Source organism: Lycium barbarum, chromosome 8 (assembly GCF_019175385.1).
Source record: "Lycium barbarum isolate Lr01 chromosome 8, ASM1917538v2, whole genome shotgun sequence".
NCBI classification, from domain to species: domain Eukaryota; kingdom Viridiplantae; phylum Streptophyta; class Magnoliopsida; order Solanales; family Solanaceae; genus Lycium; species Lycium barbarum.
The window spans coordinates 99,062,037-99,067,810 of record NC_083344.1 but is presented as its reverse complement, the minus strand read 5'-3'; positions in this window follow the sequence as shown (position 1 = coordinate 99,067,810).

Below are 5,774 nucleotides of genomic sequence, written 5' to 3'. Positions count from 1 at the left end.
AAAAAAGATTTTAAAAATGGAAAGCTGATTTTTTTTTAAATGTGAAGACTAAATAATCAGTTTTCTTATTTATTTTTTTTCATTTTTTAAACTATTTTTTTTTTCTTTAATTTTTTCATTTTTTTTTACAAAAATTATTATTTTTCAGTTTGTTTTTTAAAACAAATAGTTTTTTTTAATTTCCATGTAGGTGCCATTGTGACATTATTTATCCACGTGGACAACACTTGGCAACATTTTTATATAAAATGAAGAGTGTAGATCACATGTCATTCAAGAATAATTTGAGGTGTGTTTTGCAAACTAGATAGTGATAGTTTAGGTAGTTTTCTCAACCTTCTGATAGTTTAGGTATGAAACTCAAAAAACAGTGATAGTTAGGGTGTGTTTTTTATCCTTATCTTTTTTTTTTTACATATACTTAGCTTATAATACTCCCTCCGTCCCAGTTTATATGATATTTTTCGCATTTTTTAAGTTAATTTGACTAAATTTTAAAGCTAAATTGTATTTTTAATATTTTAAGGTTTATATATATATATATATATATATATATATATATATATATATATATATATATATATATATTTAAAAACTATGTGAAAAGTACTATTATAAGTCACAACTTTTTTCATATCAATTTTGTAAAAACATACATCTTAAAATAGTAATCAAAATTCATAAAATTTGAATTTCGAAAAGCGAAAAGTATGTTGGAATGGAGAGAGTATAGTTTAACAATGATAACTTTTATAGTTTACGTAGTCCCTAAAAATATGAGTTTTATTCAAAGTTAAATAGTAAACGTAGGAATTTTATCTTGAAATTTTGATGTGTTACAAAGTTGGAAAGCGTAAAAACTCGACTACAACGAAACGTCTTTGAAACCTTTTTGACAAACAATATTTATAAAGTTGTAAGATTAATAACTTTTGAGATGGTATAAACAAAGAAAATTTTCAGAAACTCCATTCAAAAATGTGTTGGGCCCCAACCAATCCTTTGCCGGTGTTTCTTTGCAAATGGGTTGGAAGCCCAAAACTGATTTTTCAGACACAAAGTTGAATGGTTGGAGTTGTTTCAAATGTTTTTAACGTTCAAGATAATTTGAAAATAAGTTTAAGGTCCGTTTACTTTCTTTTTAAAAGGGTAAATAATGCATTTTGGGTTGTTCTTTAGCAAACTCGAGGCTCCAAATAACAATTTGAACGAGGGACAATAATCTGTTTGACTCAGTGAGATTTACAACTTTTAGCACTTAATAAAGAAATTCATGAATTAGAAATTGAGTTAACTTGCCTAATTCAAAGTCTAAGGTTCTCTGAATATACTTCGACATTAACTTTTTTTTAATACAAAAATGACCGAAATGTTCACAAATTGGATTAATAAAGTAATTAAGAATTATATTTCTAATACAGTAATACTCCCTCTGTCCCAATTTATATGACATACTTTCCTTTTTAGTTAATAAAAAAAGAATGTTAACTTTCTATGTTTAAAAATAATTTAAATTTATGTGATAATTTACAGCCACACAATTATCTAAGGCTTGTTTCGGACCACAAACTTAACAAGTCTTTCTTTCTGTCTTAATTTTCGTGCCAAGTCAAATGATTTATAGCTACACAAATATCTAAGACTTGTTTTGGACCACAAATTTAACAAGTATTTCTTTCTACCTTAATCTTCGTGTCAAGTCAAATAATGTCACATAAATTGTGACGGAGGGAGTATCAAAATAAACCCCCTCTAAACTCCTTTTTTTATTCAAATAAAATTCTTTTTCCATAAAAATGTTTAAACCCATCGATAATCCTATTTGCAGATTTTTCAAGTGCCTAACAACTACCTTCCTCGGGAGATCACTTGAGCCCTTACCCTTTATCTGGTTTCTAAAAGATTTTAAATCCTAATTTCCAAAATAGTTAGGTGACAACTCTATTTCTACACAAATAGTAATGTTATGGGACGCTTTTAACCTAGTTTAAAAATGGATCATAACATTCTATATATTGCATAAGGTAATTAACAATCTAAAAAGTCATTTGTAATAATAAATAACCCAATTTTGTCAGGTGATGTTACTAGGCTGAAAATATTTTCTTGTGTATTTTAAATGTAAATTATTCTTATTTTACTCTCCTTTCTTCTTAGGTAAAATAAAAAAGACTCATTCTTTATATCTCTTCCAAATTATTTCATCCAGACAAATAGTAATTGATGAAGAAAGTGCATATTTTTAGTACAGTTTCACAAAAAAGAAGATAACGATAACTAACCTAGAAAATTTACTACAACAACTGTCACGACCCAACCCCCCATGACTGGCACCCACATTAACTCCTAGTCGGCAAACTAATACGCTTAACCATCTACTCATTAAAAGTCTATTTTTACTTAGCCAATTCATTCAGTTCCTAATAAATTAAACACAAGATTAATCAAAAGTAGTCATGCCATAAAACAATAATGCAAATGCGGAAGTCCTAACTATTACAACCCCAAAATCCGAAAGTCACCGTACAAGGACTTTAGTCCAAAACATGTCTAAGGAATTCGTACTGTTTGAAATAAGTAAATATCAGTGTTTGGAATGAAAATAGACATTAGATAAAGGAAGATCTTCGAGCGGCCTGACACGGATAGAAGTTCACCCTCAATCTGTCAGCAAATGGCCTCAAGCTAAATGTGAGGTCGAGTAGCAGTCTCTGGATCACAATCTGCACTCAAAAGAATGCAACAAGGTAGTATCAGTACAAACACTATGTACCGGTAGATATCATAGGCCGACTAAGATTAGTATCATGCATGAATCATAAAATCAATAAAATAGATAGACCAGTCAACAACACATAATCAGATAGCCAATACCAAGTAAATCAATGATATTAACAAATCAGGTCAACCAATGATATTAACAATCAAGTGAACGGAAACAAGCAATGGAATAAACATCCCAACAACATTCTCACTTACTCAGCCACGGATCACTCATGTACATACATGCTAATTAGTGTCTTTGCACAATAGCTATGACCTGCAGGGGACCCATGGTGTCCATGTACCACTCGCTCTGAAACTGACTTCGGACCACGAGCCCATAATCTGGGTCACATCCTTACCCCCTGTGAAATGTGCCCATAATCTAGGTCACATCCTCACCCCTGTCAAATGTGCCTTTATATATATATATATATATATATATATATATATATATATATATATATATATATATATATATATATATATAGTCACATCACTTTCAATGATCGATTATCAAGTAGTATCTCATTTTCATCAAAAAGATCATATTAACTTCTCACCACAATTGTCATCAAAATATAAATCACAACACATTGAATAATGGCATTAAGCCCACATTATCACTCAATCAATAGCATATACGAATTACAACTACACAATATGCTCGAAGACTAGACATGCTTTCTCTTATCAATCTCATAACGCATACAATCAACTAATCAAACTCTAACTCAAGTAGACTGTAACCTACCTCAACTGCAGAGCTGGAATAAGTTGAATCACTCTTGTATAGCCTTTCACTTCCGTAATGCCTCGGAATGCTCAAAGTCTAGCAATTAAGATGCTAAATAAGTCACAATCACTCTAGTCAACAATATCAATTCAATGAACACCCTTCCACTTTACCCCTTTCTAATGGATGAATGCTTACTAGGTGTAAATCATCCGAACATTGGCCTTAGCAACCATAAACTATCAATTCATAAGGTTATTCATTCAAGTTATCTCTTACAAGCAATTTTTATGGTCAAGCTACCATCTTTATAAAACCCTAAGTCTCAATTCACTTAGTTCATGTCTCTAACGGTTCAATTCTTGATTAGAAAGTGATAACCCAAGCCTTTAGATGATAATCACACAATAATATTCATAACCAACCAACTATTAAAGGTCTATTAAGTTATGGGGTTACTAGTGTCCATTCACCATTGTAGACCCATTAGAATGATGATAATCTTAGAGATGAAAGCGTAATGAAGAAAGAAATAATTGAGACTTATCTCTCAAGAATATTCTTGCCCTAGCCTTAGAATTGCGCCCTAGTTGCTTCTTGGAAACTATTTTGGAGTTTTATGAATAAAGAATTCGGACTAAGTGTTTAAAAATACAGTTTACTGTCCCCGTCGACCGCTACGACGGTCATTCTGTCGCTGACCTCTAACTTTCGTCCACCTCCACTATGGCAAGCACGGACTTGCCATAGCGTAAGCGCTACAGCGGTCAAGTGTCTGCCATAGCAGAGTTCCTCATTTCCCATATGTCTGTGGCGGCGAGAGATCCGCTGCTATAGCGGCCCCGTCGCAGCGGGACTTCGGCCGCCGCAGCGGTGCTACTGAACCAGTGAGCTCGCTAATTTCCATAGTTTTTTCACTTTACCACACAACACTTCATCAGAGACCTCACAAACACAAACAAAACATGCACATTAATGTAAAAATACCATACGGACTCACCTGTGGCCTCGAAATCCCCAATGGAGGTCTAATTCCCTACGTCACCCCCAATGGACTCAACACAACCAAAGAACAATCACAAATAAGCCAAGTTTTCAGTTCTTAGACTTATACATTTGAGTTGCTATTAGCTTGTTCTACCCTTGGAATTTGGTAGGGTGATCCTAAATTTTCCATAACGACCAGAAGCGTTGTTACAACAACAATAACATACCCAGTGTAATATCACGAGTGGGGTCTGAGGAGGGTAGTGCGTACGCAGGCCTTACCCCTACCTTGGGAGGTAGAGGTATTTTCGATAGACCCTCGACTTAAGGAAAAACATTTCAAAGCAGTTCGGAAAAGAAATAACATAAGTGAAGACGCCACGGCTAAATATTAAAGAAAGCATGACAAAGCAGTGAGAAAATAGTCAAATGAGCCCCCAACGTTTGATCAAAATCCCAACTACACATCATACCTTTACGGGGGTCCTATTACCCCCCTGGACCTTTTAAAAAATGTTATATATTGCTACCTAAAATGTGAATCCTAACTATGTGTTAGAAAGTGAAATGCACACGCCTAACAATTGTACATTTTATATTTGATATTTTATTATTTTTATTTTTCATAACTTTCTATCTCTCCCCCTTTCTCTCTAAATTCTGTGAACCCAAACAATCCCCACCCCGGCCCCCTAATAGACACACCACTGGCGGAACGGACTATTGCACGATGCCGCTCCGACAACCTTCAGTTTCTCTCTATCTCTCTTTCTCCCACTCTCTCTCGTCCTCTTCTATATTTTCCGTGCCCGGCCGCCACAGGTCAACGAAATCCGACGATATCAGACATTAGATCTCGCTGGAGCCTGGCAGTTTTTGTTGTGTTCCCGTGATTAGTGCATGTCTCATGTGTTGTCACACAAACAAGGAATCTTTGATGAGATAATTTCTTTCATGGAACACCTACCTTTCCAACTAAGTCCAACTAATCACATTCATATGAAACAATAATTATTCAGTGATGATAATGCTCAAATTGTCAGTTATTTTCTATTTGATTCACTGAATTTAGCACTCTCCAGGGGGAAATAAGCCCAATTAAATAAGGTCAGGATTTGACGATTCTTACTGAAAAAAAAGAGATCCAGTGAACTCCATTAATTTCGGCCACTCCACTGTTGTTTCTGATTTTGTTTAACTTAGCACATCATATGATTCTTGTTCTAGCTTCTGGTGCAGGTAGAAACTCAAGTCAATTAGAGACTAGATTCCCTATTAATTATTCGAT